General features: G+C 35.9%; 1 long non-coding RNA gene across 1 annotated transcript; it reads left to right on the forward strand.

Annotated features, from left to right (window-relative positions):
• Positions 1–13,014: 13,014 nt before the first annotated feature.
• LOC145093482 (uncharacterized) lies at positions 13,015–14,366 on the forward strand. Its single transcript, XR_013702892.1, has 3 exons — positions 13,015–13,132; positions 13,483–13,540; positions 13,666–14,366. It is a non-coding gene; the product is annotated as an uncharacterized LOC145093482 (long non-coding RNA).
• The last annotated feature ends 3,793 nt before the right edge of the window (positions 14,367–18,159 follow it).

Here is an 18,159-nt window from a genome sequence, read left to right on the forward strand (position 1 = left end):
CCATCCTTCAAATCTTGCTGGTATTTTGGACAGTTACGCTTCCAGTGCGCCTTTTCGTGGAAATAGAAGCATTCAGCCTCTTTGGGATCAGAAGAAGGTGTAACGAAACCTTTCTTGGTTCCGCTAGAAGAGGATCCATCAAGAGTCTTACCCTTGGTACCCTTCGAAGGGTTCTTTCTCTTCTTCCCTCTACCTTTCACGATTGTCAGGACTGGTGCTGAGTTTGGAGTAGTAGCAGGAGTGGTCACAACCGACTTACCTTTAAGACCTGATTCTACGGTCTTTAGGAATCCCTGAAGTTTGCTAAGTGTAACTTCCTCCTTATTCATGTGGTATGTCATGTGGAATTGATCATAACACGAAGGTAAGGAGTGCAAAATAATATCTATTGCTAACTCCTCAGGGAAGTTCACATTCAACTGCATCAATCGAGCCACATACCTTTGCATTTTCTGCATGTGGCTTGTGCTGGGTTCGCCATCTTTCATTCGAGTTGTGATCATAGAGGAGATGATTTCATATTGCTCTTGACGAGCACTATGATGGTAGCAGTCCATCAAATCCTGGTGCATCTCAAAAGGATAGTAGTCCTCATAGGACTTTTGGAGCTCGGCTGTCATGGTGGCCATCATGATGCATGCCACTTTGGTAGCATCTCTTTCATGAACCTCATATTCAGCAAGCTCCTCAGGAGTAGCAGTTGGCTCAGGCACCTTGAGCTCCTTGTCAAGAACATATTCCTTGTTCTCGTAACGAGTGACCATCCTGATGTTTCTGATCCAGTCAGTAAAGTTGGATCCATCAAAGATGACTCTCCCACAAAGGTTCATGAGAGAGAAGGAGTCATTAGGGTTTGAGCCAGGAGTAGAATTATTGGAAGACATCTGAAGAGAAGAAAGATAAGTTTAGTTTAGATATAGAGATAGTCCTTAATAAAACACCAAATGTAATATTAAGGCTAGGATCCAATCACAATATATTATAACCTAGAAGAGGGATGCCGTAATCCAAGCTATAACATATTTGAAAGGTAAGTGAATGACGATTCACCAATTTCCACCATGAAAACGAAATATAAATTATTAGGTTTTATTTGGTTTTTTAGAAATTCCTAGATTCTTTGAGATTCATTAAACTTTTCAATGGCATGTTTCAATCTCGAGTGTGCCCTTCATGTTTTGTGACTGGGATACCGAAGATCACAAAACAAGGTGTGAAGTAACCATGCAAATTACTTGGTACCCTTAATGTTTTTCACTTAATCGTTGTGCCGGTAAACCACACGCGCTCCTTCCGACCTCATGAAAAAACTTAAGTCACCCTTTTCCTTCCTTGTTTAGTCCAAGTTAGTGTGTCGGTAAACCACACACGCTCCACCAACGACTTAAACAAAGGTGCAAAGTGTAATTTCATGGATTAGCACCTTATTCACATTTTTCCTAAAGTAACTAAGATTGGGAATTTATAAAACATTTAGTTACTTTATAATAATCATTATACTTTTTAATGAGAATTTTTTAAGTCATTGTCCTACCCGTTCGGCTAACGACCCTCCACCAGTCAAGCAAGCGGTAGGTGAGAGTAGACACCCATTAAGTTGTCATTTTATAGGCAACAACCTTATACCCACCTTATAGACTGCCTTCGTGAATGAGGCGTACTAGCGGTAAGACGACTTTGATCTTATATATATATATATATATATATATATATATATATATATATATATATTATTAACTTATAATATTATAAGTATAAGGGTTGAATTTTAACTTTTAAAATTATAAGGAACTAAAGTTTTAATCAAGACTTTACTTGTTCCAAAAACTTGAGGGCAAGTTTTGTAAACTTTCAAGACTTTTCATTTCTTGTAACATATGAGTTAATTAGAGTATTAAAAATGAAGACACTTCATTTTTCTAACTCTTGTGTTATTTTAATGGTTTTAATTCAAGTGTGACTCTTGGTTTTCCATAACTTGAGGACAATTTATGGACTCCATTAAAACACATTATGATCAAGAATTAAACTACCAAGTAGGTTACAAGTAATTCCTATGATCATCTAAATTCATAAGATCAAGAACATGAATATCCATATCAAAGTTTCAAGTCCATATGAACACATATAATCATGACAAATAGATATTTGCCATTGTAAATGGATTAGAACAAACATTACACCATCTAAAACAAGTTTTATAACACCAAAAAAGTTTAGGGTAATGTTTCTAGTCCATTTCCAGCAGCAAAGGTCGAAAATCTGCATTTTGTGGCTCCTACTCGCCGAGTGCACGAACCTAATCGGCGAGTAGGTTGAAGATACACATGAAATCGGCGAGTCCCCCCATGGAATCGGTGAGTTCATCAGGCAGATTACACAAAATCGACTTTTTTCAACTATTTAGCACAAATAACAAACAAACAAACAAGCCTAGGCTCTGATACCACTGATGGGTTTTGAGAATTCTAACACTTCCTAAGTGTACATGCAACCCTAATAACCTTGGATCTATGTTTGTCTAATTATCATGCAAAGTTGATTTCCAAGGCTATGATCCTATCTAGCATACATGGGGAACAATTTTAACTTGAATAAAAGATAGAACTACATACCTTGTTGTTGATTTTGATCCTTAAAACCTTGTGAGCCTAGCACCCCAAGTGTGATGCCTCAAATGCTTCACACAACACCAAATGCTATGGAGTAAACTTGGAGAGAAAGTATAACACTCTAAAAATCGGCTCTAGCCCTCAAGTATGCATGTCTAGCCGATTTTGGGAGAAACATGAGCTTTATATAGTGTTGACACATTTAGGGTTACACCATGTAAACCCTAATGTGTCATGACTCTTCATTTCCATGACCCATGGGTTTGTAACTCCCATGGAGCCTCCATGGAGCATCCAATGGGTTCAACCCAACTTGATTATCCATGGAGCCTCTTAGCCTACTATATAAGTTATGGATGATTTACATAATCAACCCATATATTTAATTAGTTATCTTTGATCACTTAATTAATTCTAAAATTAATTCTTGATCAAACTAATTAAATAATATTACTAATATATTAGAACTTATAATATATTAGTAAACCACAAGTGTTATTTCTCTCATTTAGTCTATCCAATTGCATGGTGCCATGCAACCCAAATGGACCATGCCGGGTCGGTCAAGTACATACCAGAAATAGTTATTGACTTAGACACCTTATCCAACATATACATATTTTCATCCATCCATTTTTGTGTTTTGATTAGATTTCCAAAACACCAAGCACACCAAGAACACACACTAGTGTTCTTGGGCCCTTAGCATCTTTTCGAGCTTCTAACTAGTAAGTACTCCAACCCTAGTGTATTGTACAGCTTATTACCTTATCATACACCAAGAAAACGTCCCAAGAACACCAAGAGTAAGGTGTTCACGACCCAAGAAGTTCTTGGACCCTGAACCCCAATTAAAGGTGCCATAGTGTGCTTTAAATTCTTCCATACACTAGCCTAGATTCATTCCTAGTTAAGTTAGGGACTAGAAAACATCAAAATATCATAATCCTTAAGGGTTTACAGAAGCAAACCCAAAAGGAAATGGTCTTAGGGCCGTGAACTCCTCAAATGAGGGAAATGGTGCCCTAATCTCTTCCAAAGATTTCACCATCAAGTAGAAATGCTTCTTAGGGTCTTGTAAAGTCTCAAAACATCAAATGGTCATGGAATTATGATCTTACGGCCATAAACCCAAGAGTTTACAACCGTAAACTCATTTGTTGAGAACCTTAGGGCCGTGAACTCCTTTAGGGAGTTTTCCTTGAACCCTACACCCACTAGCCATGCCCTACGACACTTGGATGCAACCCTTGTGATCTTTAACACTTGAAACAAAGTGTTTTCATGTTCTAGAGTGTCCCAACTTAATTTATTAGTTATAAATTGACTAATTAGTTATATATATGTTTATTATATGATAACTAGGCTCGTGTGTGTGTACAAGTCTCCATTTGTCACCTAGCACCGTATCCGACACTTTAATCCAATCCACTCACTGCAAGTGAGTTCATACCCCTTTAACTAACCTTTGAAATGCTTTTAAATGTTTTAAATGCTTTATGGGGGGATACAAGTTGAACCATGTTAGTTATTAGATCAATCACATGTGATTAATAACTAACATGCAAATAGATTTTCATGCTTTAAACTGTTTTACCAAATAAATGACTTTAAACTATTATCAAACTATTTTACATGTCAAACACTTTATCAAATTCAATTTTTGTACTAAACCTTTCCTTTTCAGTTTTAAACTTATATATTGTTAAAAACCATGTCTACTACATATATATTATGTATATATGTATAGATATAAAGATTTATACCTCAGTTCAACACTTTCAGTCATTCATCAAGTTTACTGATAAACTATAATAGGTATAGTTTAGGGTTATACTATTTACTACTTTTAGCTCAATGAAACATACAAGAGTTAGTTCATTCATGAGCCATTGCTTATTACTTTAAGAACATATACAACTATACTAGAATGAGAACATATACAACTATACTAGAATGAGAACATATACAACTATACTAGAAAGAGAACATATACAATGATACTATGCTAAATAACAATACATTACATATACATGAATACGTTAACATAAATGTGATCCACTGTATCAGAGCATGCCTTCAATGTCATGGCCCGAGTTGTAGCCAGAGTCTCTTGATGGGAGAGCGTGAGTTTGCGTATAGATTTATACTGGATTGACTATCCTACACCTTGCTGCTAGCTACAGCCGGACCTGCATGTCTGCAGGTGCCAAACGTTATACCTTTTTACGACCTACATTGTCGTGTTACATAGTCGATAGTATGGTACAATAAATCACATAATACCTTAATATAAATCTTGTTTAAGGTAGTTAGTACAACAGTAGTTCCTATAATACAACACTACAGTACAACATTAATTTACCCTTTACATATATTTAGTGATCATTTCACTTAAACATTAATGTACAAACTATATTTTGATAATGATAGTTACACTTGGGAAAATTACACACTTTTACAAGAAGCGAACATACAAAACAGTTATGCCTTGGTAGAAGGCTATTTTTAGTAGGAAATATAGGATTTTCTAGGAGATTCAAACTTTTACAAACATTCATATACTTTTATTACAAACGTTTACAAAATCGTACTTCAAACCACGTTCAAACGTTTTGATACAAACACCGACACTAAATACTTATGAACTCACCAGCTTTAATGCTGATAAACTCTTTCAAAATAACTTGTATTCTCAGGTCATCAGTAGACAGGTACCGAGGCCAGCTTTTGAGAAGATGGAGCGCATTCAAGACTCATCTTATTATTTTGATTTACGTTTTTGGTGTCTATAACTGTTCAGAACAGACTTGTATTAAAATTATATATTTAATGTAATGGATGACGTTGTTTGCTTGTTTTCTATTATAATGTGTTGTGATACTTTACATGACGTCCTCCGCCCTAGAACGTTTCCGCCGCTCTCGGTTTTGGCGTGTGACACACCCCAAAACCGAGAACAGCAGAATACGTTTTGGAGTGGAGGACGTCATGTACAGCAGAATACGTTTTGGAGTGTAGTAGCATGTTATCATCCCTTGAGCGAACCCTAAGATCAGCCAGTTGGCGCACAACTTCTTGAAGATGTCTTTCTTGTGCTCTCTGGCGTGCTCGGAGTTCCCTAACTTCGGTTCGGGATATCGCTAGCTGTCGCTGGAGAGCCTCATTGGTTCTCCTCGTCCTATCCATAGCTTCTTCCAGTTAGCGGATACGGACAATGTTAAGGTTAGAGTTGGCATTAATTCCACAACTCCGTCGACCGCTGCATGACCTTGCTCGACATTTCTAGCAATCCTCCAAACCATGACGGGTAGGGCTCGATCAGCCGAGCCACCCTCTGTCACACCCCCGAACCAGACGGCGGAAACGTCTGAGGGCTATTGTGACTCAATTGAATACCATCACAATGAATATACATGAAACATAACATCATACATTACCAAGCATTGAAATGTTACAACTGGTAGCGTTTATATTCAGTACATTGGTCCATAATATTACATGCCCAAAAAGTACATTGTTCGATACTATTTAAAACAACAGCAAGACGTTACTGAATACATATTTCCTTTTCGATTTACCTGTTACTTGAGAATACAAGTATTTTGAAAATGGTCAACATATGAAATGTTGGTGAGTTCATAAGTAATGTTTGAAATATAGTGGTTTGTATTGTTTTGAAAATCACCAGAAAATCCGATATTTTCTGAAAAGAGCATAGTATAAAAAGTGTGAAGATCCGTAAGTATGCTTGTTTGTTTCTATAAATGTAAAAGTATGATTTGTAAAACTCGGTATGTAATCTCGTAGGTGTATTTATTGAAAACCCTAGGAAAACCCGATGTTTTCCTAATACTTTGCATCAAATGATTTATGTCTTGTTATTTCATTACGACGGGTGTATTCGTTGAGTCCCGGTGACGTTGGATTAATTATGGATTGTGAATTGTTATAAACACACATTAATGAAAATGACTAGTTTACAACCATACAAATGATCCCTTAGGCGTCGCTCGCACTATTCACTTAATCCAAACACCCGGACTTCTTGTAGCCCCACAACCGAGGAGGAAAAGAGGGTACGAAGCCCCGATATTTTCCGTAAGTCGTTCAAGGCTATCGTGAATGCGAAGGGCCCTTAGCCCGACTCGCATTTGGTGAATTCTCGACTTTACTGGCAGCACCAGAGGGCCCTTGGGGTCCAATAGCACAAAGCCTGTAAAAGCCCTTTTACACGACATTGGGTCATATAAGACCCAACTACATGTAAGCGAGTTTCCTTCGGGCCTTAAGATCATGTCATTGGGCTAGCTAGGCCCAACAAACACGATTTGAAACTTTCGGGCCCAAAGACGGTGTATCGACGTCTGGTGTATTCCCACGTGTGTATTGACTTCCCGAAATTTCCGCGTGTGTATTGAAGTTTCGTCGTGTTAGTAATTTCAGATTCATTATTGATTCGAGACCGAATCAATTCGTTTGATAACGATTTTTGGTGTTGAAGGTGTATTATAATTCGCCGATAGTCAAGGTGCTAGTATTTGATCATGTCGGATTTATTGTTTAAAACATTAGGATATTTCATTATTGTAGCCCCTTTCTTTTGGATAATTTACACTTTTAACCCTTTGTATAAAAAAAAAATCTATTTTAGTCCTCAAACCATTTTTCTTGACACTTTAGTATCAAAACTTGTAGAAAAGTTATTTTTCAGCTCAAAGTTATTTGAAAAACAGTTTTAGTCAATCAAATGAAATTTTTCTCGGCTGAAACCCTTGTTTTCGCAATTTTTACACTTTTGGCCCAAAGTAGAAATTTTTTGCATCTTTGGTCCCTTTTAAATATGAAAAGCATTTTTAACCCTTGAAATGGACTTGGAGCACTAGTAGTCCCCTGTTTTACAAAAAAAATACAGTTTCAGCCCCTCTAATTTGAAAATCTCGCATATTGGGCTTTATTGGGCCGAAAAATTCATTTTTGGCCCATTATGCTTAAAAATTTCACATTTAATCCTTCAAAGAGAATATTTCCAAAAAAATACATTATTGAAACTGTTTTGACTCATTTCATCCATCAGAATTTGTATTTTGTCATTTTGGGCCCTTTAACCTTATATTTTTAACATTTTGAGTCCAAAAATGGGATTTTTAGCCCAAGGAGTTCATCTTAACCAACTTGGTTATTTTTCTAGAAATGATTTGTGTGTAATAATATGTTTAATACTTGATTCATACATCCTAATGCAAATCTCGATTTTGAGGACTTTTTTTGACTAGTTTCAACACCACAATCACATAAGAACATAAGAACATGTAAATAAACATAGAAATCATACAAAGCATACATATACTCATAGATCTACACATTTTCTTGTATTCCCCCCCCCCCCCACAAAACTTATAAAAACCGAAAAATAGGGGGTATGAAGCTCACCTTGAGTTGTAGTTTCGGTTTTGAAGAGAGAAAAGGGGAAAATTTCGATCCTAGCAAGTCTCCTTGGTAGATCTCGAGTTTAGTGACTTCTAAGGTGCATGATCACAAGTTGGAATAGATTTAGAAGAGATTTTTGATGAAATGAAGTAGCTAGATCATGGATTAGTCATCAACTTACCTTAGATGATATGTTTGTGGGGAAAACCTCCTTGAAAAGCTCTTGATTCTCGAAATTTTTGAAGAAGGAGGGAGGAGATGTTCTTCAATATTTAGAGAGAGTGGAATAAATTTTTGTGAGTGTGTGTGTGTTGTGTTCGGCCGAGAGCAAGAAGAGAGAGGAGAGAAGTGAGGCTCTTGAATTGATTTGCATGAAAACATGAGATGGTGCATGGGAATCCTATGGACAATTATGAGGTGGCATAGGAAAGTCAACTCTTCTTCTTGGGCTTGCCTTGGGCCGAGAATGGAGAGAAAAAGATGAGGATTGGGCCTTGTATGCTTAAGCCCATTCCATGGTTATGTTAAGTGATGTTTGGCCCCAATTAACTATAAATGTGATTTTTATGACCTATTAAGGCTAAATTAGGTTAATTATGGCCCAATATAGTTCATTTAAATAATTTATTTCATTCTAGGCCCAATATGGCCCAAAATGTTGAAGTAAATGCAAGTGGGTCCAATTAGAGCCTACTTAAAGGTTCTAAACCCATGATAGTCAAATTGGAAGCTTATTGGCCCATTGGGCCCAATAAGGAATTTCTAGTCCAAAGTGGACCTACACAAGAACTTCTAGGGTTTCCAATTACTTGTTGACTATTTGAAGTGCTTGTATGGTGTATTGGATTGAAATTTTTGTTGTCATAGAGTAAGCATCATACATGCTCTTAGGTTTTTGATTCTACATTTTACTTGAGTGTAGTGATTACAAGACACAAAATTTCTAGTTGTGACACCCTCGCTTACGTTGTAGAAGCTTCGGTCTCCGTTGAAAGGTAAAGGCTGACCTTGTTCATCGCTCCATCGGTGCAAGGTTGATGCCCACATGGGAGTGGGACCTTGAAATGCTGGGCGGGGGTTGGGGTTTGGAGCAATAGGGGGTAGGTTGTTGACTTCTGGCTCGGAGCTGGAGCTATCCGAAAAGCCTTCTGCATGGTGATCATCTAAAGGGATCGGGTGATCATCTTCTAGCTCCTCATCGAGCCATCCTCCACTGCCTTGGTTCGGGTAATACGGATCGCCAGGAAGGTGGAAGCCAGCCATGCTATCTACACGAGAATGGGGAAAGAAAGGTTAATAGACGTACTAATATAGGATACTTATAAGATGGTCGTTATTAGTCGACCCAATACTTGCATAGTGCATACCAATTACATGTAACCGAAGCAAGATAGTCCTTCGAATAAGCGACCCTAACTCTAGATCCCCAATTAAACAAGAACAGGAAATGAAGCAAAGGTCACAGATTCTAAGTCTATAGCGCCCTAGTCACATGTAACCGTTGTGTATCCACTTAGCAACTATTGCCCTACCAGTAACGACCCTTTTAGTTATCGCATATGTAGTTACTAGAATGTAGAATACTCCTATAGTATTCTTGTTCTAACGTTCTTGTGGTAGTGTTGGTAAGTTTTTAGACTTGTTGCAACATCACAATCACTCTTAGGCACATGCTAGTCACTCCTAAGGAAATGTAGTTGATCAGGCTACATCCACCCGGATGTGACTATATGTCTCTAAGCCCAATTGTGTTGTTCAACAATCTTAATACTTTTGTTTTGTTCTAGTATGATACTGATTCTTTGTATTAATGGATGTGTATATATATACTTAGTTAAATATTTTAGTATTTAAAAGTATATATTCTTGGTCAGAGTGTTTTAGTCCCGAAGTGTTTATAGTTCATATATCTTTTATGGGTCGATATACGTGATTCACTATAAACAATACTCTGATAACAATCTGTCACACCCCAAAACGAAGAACGGCGGAATACGTTATGAGGTGGAGGACGTCATGTACAGTACCATAACAATGCATAATAGTAAAAACAAGCAACAACATTCATTACATTAATATAGTAATTGTAATACAAGCGTGTTCTATACAGTTTTTTAGACACCAAACGTATAATAAAAAATAAAGACGAGTCTGGTGAGTTCATAAGAATTTAGTGTCATTGCTCGTATAAAACTGTTTACAATCGTATAACATGAAAGTTGTTATTAAGTTTGAAAATAGTGTGATTCTCTAGAAAATCCTATATTTTCTAATAAAAGTAGTCTTCTGCCAAGACTTGGTTACTTGTAAGTTTGATCCTTTGAGTGTGTAAAAGTTTTTCCCAATTAGCCTCATAATTATAAAAATATAATTTGAACTTCATTCGAATAACGTAAATGGGAAGATAATGTATTATTCTAGCGGCGTTACTACCGATTGGATGGTAATTAAACGTAGACTCTAGGTAGCGATATGTATTTAATACACCTCGGGGAGTCTACTTTACCTACAATTCGTAATTTGTTAGATTAGGGTTCCGAATGTGAATAAGTATGTAACCATGCGGATAGGCGATTAAATGTATCATGACCCTCCAGGTCATATGTAGTGTAGTAGCATGTTATCATCCCTAGGCCTAGTCGGCTTGGACTGTAGCTATCATTCTGGATGTGTAAGTGTCCGCCCTGTATAGATTTATACACGTAGAGTCTGCTCTCCCTCCAGGAGACTAAGGTTACACGGTGGAGGCGCAATAAAGTGTCGTATGTAAAAATATTGTATCACATTCCAGATTAGTATGTTCTCTTGTATTAGTGTATAGTGTGCTTCTCGGTATAATGTATTAGTATTCTTCTGTTATAGCATATAGTATTCTTCCTGTAAAGTACTTAACATGTAGCGACTCATAATAGCACTAACGGTGATAAGTATCATAGTAATGGTAGCGAGGAGTGGTAAACCTTAACTATACCTATTATAGTTAACTGACATGTTGCAGTCGTTCTTGGATACTCATAAATATTGGAGTAAACGAAGGTATTCATATCCAACACAAATACATACAATATATATAACTAAGAATTCAACGACAGTCGGACATATAACAATATCCCCCAAGACCCCAATCAAACAAGAACAGGTAATAAGGCGAGCTATCAGTCCTAAGTCCTTCAAGTCTTACTTATATAAATATATTGGTGTGGATATATTTTAGAAACATAAGAAGTTTAAAAGAGTTTGAAAATAGTTTATATAACAAATTTACAGAAAAATGAGTTTGAATAATATTGAAAACAACTTTTGAAGGCAAACGGTTAAAAGTATAGAAATCCCTTTTTGATTGTAAGCTACAAATCACATGTGATTGATACTATAAATTGTTGGATTCAACTTGTATTCCCGCCATAAAATCATTTAAAAACAATTGAGAGGTTAATTAAGGGGTATGAACTCACCTGTAGCGAGTGGATCGGATGAAAGTTTCGGTTGAGTGTTTGGTATCAAATGAAGACTTGAACACACTTTACGACCCTAGTAACATATGAAGACATATGTTTACATATAATTAGTGATTAAAACATTAATTTAACACGTATAAACATCCTAATGCGAAGAAAAAACTCTTTGGTCAAGTGCTAGGAGGCTATTGGATTGCAAGGAAGGAGTGTAAGGCCTCACTATGGAGTTTACTCCTCAAATACTCACCTTAGGTGAGTTTGCGGTTGAGGGACCCATTCCACCATGAGTTTACGATCGTAAACTCATGGGAGAAGTGTGTTTGTGTGCCTTAAGGTCTCTTGTATCGCTAGGAAGGATTCTAAGATCAATTTCAAGGCTTGAGGGGTGTTTAGGGTTCAAAAGGGGCACTCCCTTGGAGTTTGCGGTCCTAGGGCCACTCCTTGGGAGTTTACGGTCGTAAACTCTATGGTTTACGGCTGTAAACCCTTAGACACACCCTTTTCCTTCGTTTTTGAGGCCCTAAGCTCATTCTTACAAGTTTCTAGTTTATGGTCTAAGGCTAAATAAGGGGTTTAGGCTCATTTTGCATCATTTGAGGGAGTTTACGGACTAAGAATGTTCTTGGGCCGTAAACCCTCTTTCAAACCTCCAAACATAATGTTTAATGTCTAAAACACTTCAAGGGTAAGTTCCAAGTTAGCCTCTAAGCCTAAGAAAGGGATTTGGGGCATTTTGGCACACTTTTAGGGGTTTACTGCCTAAGAGGGGTTCTTGGGCCATAAACTCCTTGTTCTTGGGCTTCATGGATGATTTTCAAGCTATATAGACATGTAATGAGCTTTAGAACAATCTAGGGTAAGAGAACTTACAGTTTGGGAGCGAAAACTTGCGGATTTTTGGAAGAATCGGGCCTTGAAGAGAGAGAGTAGAGAGAGAGTGACTAGAGTGTTAAAAAGTTCAAGTTGGTGACCTCTCAACCCTTATATAGGGCTTGAGTTGGTGGCCAGGTGGGGATCCACCCCATACCGATGTTAAACGGAATTTAAATTTTTACCCGATTAAATGGTCGTAACCCGACTTAATTGTAAACTAGAAAATTTTCCCAAATAAATTTGAGGGTATTACACGTGTTTTTATTTATTTCATTTCGAAACTAAAATAAAATAAAATAAATCATTAGTTGATTTGACTAACCCAACTGTTAACGGAAATCTTAATATTAATAATAAAATAAAATATTTTATTAACGGAAATGGGATATCGCAACGGAATAAATTTCGAGTTGTCACACACATGTACAGTTCTTGCTTCTGATTGGCTGATTTTTTTTTCAAATAATCTTTGCACAATTCTTTTATCTGTCTTTGTGAGATTAAATCCACCGGCTCTCTAAACCAATAAGGATGGGGTTGGTGTCATCAAATCAGTATCCACTAATTCTCTTTCTACTTCACCACTACTCAAATCTTCGTGGGGTTAGTGTCATTAACTCAGTATCCACTTTCTACTTCACCACTGCTCAAATCTTCGTGTTGACGCTCACCCCCGCCACTTTGCAAACCATCTCCATCAAGCGAATTGATTCAACCCTACTCGGAGACTACCCCACAGGTATCAACGCCGGCTTCCAGGTATGCTCTCTCTACACTACTTTATCTCCTCAACCATGTCTCATCTCTCGCTTCCCATCTGTTTCCATTCTTTATAACACTATCTCAGAACCTAATGTCCCCACCACTCCGACCCACCACAATGTTTGTTCTGAATCCGATTCTTATTAGGATTGTATCTATTTCAAATCGTTAATTTTAACTTCCATAATCATCTCCTCTCAGTCTGTTTTTATAAGCCTTCGTCCGTGTATCTCTGTATCTCTTTTAAGTTCTGGAAATTATACACATAGGGTAAGATTATTATGTGTTTAGATTTCTCAATTTAAAGTTTACACATTTAATTTATGAGAGTTGTGGTTTTGTTTCAGAAAAGAGGACCGATATCTCCACCTTCTCTTCCCATTGCTGCTATACTAATAACATTAGGTAAATTGACTGGTGGGTCTTTTATCTTCTTCAATTTTGTTTATGTTTCCAGATTTACCCTTTTCCTATGATGTTGTGATTGCATCTTTTTGGTCATTGGTTAATACTTGTCACCTTTTTTGCAGACATTAATAATGTGTAAATGAGATAACTTTGATGAGATGTCAACCACGAGTTCTTCAATGGTTCTTTTTCTTTCTCTTTCTTTCCGAATGGTTCCTTACTAGACTTGGTTATATCCCATGCCCGCCAACTGTTTGTTAAAATGCTCAGTAAACAACACTAAGATTTTGTTTTTTTTTAATTGTGAATTTGTGATTACTAGCGACCAACACATGAACCAAATTCTGAAAAGGGCTGAATCCATGGAGTTGTGTGGTGGTTTTTCCTTTGGTACTAATTCTCATACCATATTGTTCTAATTCTAAATTATCTTTTGATCATCATTTCAAGAAATAATGAAATTAGCTTAAATTTGAACATATTAAGTTGCAGAAAATGACTATGGTATGTTCTTCATGCTTTTAATGTTTTACTCTGAATGAATTGAATGTGACGGCTAACTTTTTTAAATAATGAAACGTGAAACAATGAGAAAGAAAAAACATATTGCAATGTATACTTTATTTGTAAAGTTGTATTGTTATTTAATGTTTTCATAGCATTTTATGTTGACAAAAAGATATAATCAACTTTGATTGGTAACGAAGAGAAAGAAAAACATCAATTATCATTCCATCAAACTACTCTTCTTCCTTCCAGTAAGTGCATCTCTAACATCAATTATCATTCCACCAAACTACTCTTCTTCCTTCCAGTAAGTGCATCTCTGGTATGACTTAACTATTAAATTAAAGTATATATATCTAATATATACAAATACATATATGAACAATAATGTTAAAAACACTGAAGGTACAAGTCAAAATAGATGGAGATGGACATGTCCCAACCATAAACTCCCGGAAGTGGCTACAAGTCATGAAACTAATTGATTGATGTCCTACAATTGCAGTTCTGGTAAATTAAATCTTGATGTTTCATTTTCCATATAATTATTAAATATAAAAATATTTCACCTCTTCTTGTGACAAAAACTCTTGATAACCTCATTTTAGACATTTAACATACTGTTGTTGGTTGTTTCAATGACTTTGTAAAGAGGTACCTAATCACATGATGTGTTTCTCTTCAACAATGGAAGTGCTTGGAATAACAGTTTAATTGAGATTTTTTTTAACTTTTATGTTTTAAGTTTTAGTTTGAACCATATGTACTTTTGGATGAGATGTTGAATGTTACCGAACAACTATGTGGCCCAAACACGGAAGACAATACATATACATAAAGTTGTTGTTATATGCTTTATTTAGACTCCATGAATTCACATAAATATCACATTATTTTCACATTGTATGTATGAAATTAAAAGTTGTAATTTTGAATAATTTATAGTTGCATCAAGATTCGTTAGAACACTGGAAGCAGAAAGGTCATAGAATCCAAGTGAACTTATGGATCATTAGTCCCAACATGAAATTACAGTTGGATTTTAAAATTTAACAAAATTAGTTAATGGAGGTTCCATAACGACCATGAAGAACGGTGTGTCATTTCACTTCTCAGAGATATATTCGAATTAACGATGTTGAAGATTCCTAATAAGAAATATCAAAGTAGGATGCTATAGTACACAAATAAATAAAAGTATATTTTTATTTCTTGCATTTATCATTATATATTGTCAAATTTTGTTATGCAGATGGTTCATCGACTACAAGGGACAGGGGTCGTGGTGGAAAGGGCAGGGGTAGTGGAAGAGATTAAATCATTATGCTTTTTCTTGAATTTTTTTTAAATATTTTTTTGTGCTTACATGGCAAAAAAAACCGTTATGTGTTTTTAATGAATAATTTGTCTATTTCTTTGACGTATCTAACCCGCAAAGTGATGATTCTTCCCTAGTTTACTTCCAAAAAGAAAACATATACATTAAAATCAAATTAACTTTTAGTTTTAAAATAATAAAGAGAAATTGAGCATTCTAATCTATATAAAAGAGTAATTTATTAAAAATAATGAATTTTTACAAACATTAGAAAATTAACTATTTAATCCAAAACATAGTATTTCGGAGTGACCTTCGGGATACCAGAGTGACATTTCAAAGTAGTATTCTGAAACTTTTTTTTTTTTTAAATAAACTTCTTGGGTTACCTACAAGATACCAAAGTGAGCATTTATATGATTTAGATTAAAAAAATTAAAAAGTTTTTTTTTTTTTTTTTTTTTTTTTTTTTTTTTTTTTTTGAAAAGAGATTAACGAACGAAAGTTACAAACTCATGTCGAAACGTTAATCACCTTGAATTTATACCAACACATATATACAGAATAAACACGTAAAAAAAATAGATTAATAAACTATAAGGACTATCAAGTAACTTTCAAAAACCACAGACTTTGTTTGTAAACTTGTTTTAACAATGATTGAACATCTATTTTAAACTATTTCAACCATTTATATAACTTTCTGTAACATTTATTTGCTTCAAGTTCAAGCCGTCGATTGCTTGAAAATTGAAATAGAAACCTAAAACCCTATGATCTCGATCTGTCAGCTCAACTCATGCCTTCTTGCTTCTTAGTTTTTATTAGTTACTTTTCTCAACTTGAAGATATTATTTTAAAAAAAAATAATAATCTTTTAACTACAATTTATATTCTAATAAATGAATAAGTTTAATTTTCTGTTGACAAGTGACATTAGGCTAACCGGTATGGGGGTTGTTTCACGCGTCTTGGGCTGAAGTGGCAACCACTCCCACGCGTGAACACCGCCCCCAAAGCCGGTGGGGTGCTAGTGACGTGGTTCCAAAGACGCGAGAAGACGCCCAATCATATTTCACCAAATTTTTAACGGTCGGAAATTATAACTAACGGCTATATAGCCGTTTCTAACATAAAAAAAAAATTACTTTTTACCATTTAAACACAAATATTTACACCTATAAATTATCCACTATTCTACTCACAATTTACACTTCAAAAAACATTCTCTATATTTTATTACCTTCTACAAAAAACCTCATCTCTCATATTTTTTTCTCTCAACATGGATTCAAATCCAAACACCCCAAACACTCCAAATGCAAATGTTAGTTACATGCAATTGCTAACCTCACCAAACCAACAACAAACTTTATTCACCACTTCATACCCACAAACCTTCTACCAACAACAACCACAATAATTCAGTCAACCCCAATTTCAAGCCTTTCAACAACAACCTTCTCAACAATTTCAACCATCTCAATCTTAACCTATAAATCTCGACAATGACGACGATGACGAACGGGTCCAAGAAACACAACAACCAACTCGTCGAAGGAAAACAAAAAAAACCAACGATCCAAGAAAAAAAAGACTACCGCATGGAACAAAGACGAGGAGGAAGCTTTAGTAAAAGCTTGGATTTTCATATCCCAAGACGGAGATGTCGCCAACGCACAATCAGGTCAAAGTTTTTGATGTCGTATTTTAGATCATTTCCACGCATTATTAGGAAAGAAAACGGAGCGGACGTACGACTCAATCAACGCAAAATGGCGTGACTTACGAGCTGTTTGCACCAAATTCAATGGCATATTTGACAAGCTTAAAACTATGCATAGAAGTGGTAGCAACGACTTCAACATTTTAGCGACCGCATCCTACGAATACAAGGTTACCACCAACGGTAAACCGTTCGGCCACCAAAAAGCATGGGAAGTTTGTCGTAACGGTCCAAAATGGGTTCTATATCCGGAAATGGCGCATTCAGGATCTACAACCGGTTCCAATAAAAGGGCAAGAACGTCCGAGTCGGACGTGGGTTTTGGACTCGCCCTCAACGATGACTTCGACGCCATCGAGGGGGAGGGCCCACCGAACGTCCAACTTCGTCAACCACCGGGACGGGACAAAACGAGAAAAGGAGCGTCTTCAAGCGGAAAAGCACCGACAACTAGCGATAGCGAGCTTGCGACATCCATAGATAAAGCTCTAGTTTTTCTAGAAAAAAAGTACGAATCGTTGGAGGCCGCTAACCGCCAAAAAATAGCTCTTACCGATCTTCAAATCATAAACACGAAGCCCCAACTAGATCTCGACCCGGAAAATCTTGCGACATTTCTTAAAATTCAACGACAAGTCCGGGAGAAATATGGACTTTAGGTTCTAATCTTAATGATTTTAAGAAATTTAGGATTTTATTTATGGTTTTAAGTAATTTAGAATTTTAATTTTTTTATGTTTTTTTAAGAATTTAATAATTTTAATTTGTGTTTTTTATATTAATGTAATGTGTTTTTAATTTTAATGTAATGTGTGTTTTTGTTTTTTAATTTGTGTTTTTTATATTAATTATGGTTTGTAATTTGTTTTTTATTTAATATCATGTTAAAAAAAAAAAAGAATTTGTGTAGTGGTAACCATTTCCAAAGTCTAGTGGATTGGGTGTGAAGCTGACGTAGCGCATAGGTGACAACACTTTTCCGGTGGAGTGGGTGTGACCACTCCCCATAGCTTTATATTAGAATTTCTTATTAAAATTATATGTCCCCTATCATGTCACTTATCA

This window comes from Lactuca serriola, chromosome 3 (assembly GCF_051521515.1).
Source record: "Lactuca serriola cultivar US96UC23 chromosome 3, Lser_US96UC23_V15, whole genome shotgun sequence".
Taxonomy (NCBI): Eukaryota; Viridiplantae; Streptophyta; class Magnoliopsida; order Asterales; family Asteraceae; genus Lactuca; species Lactuca serriola.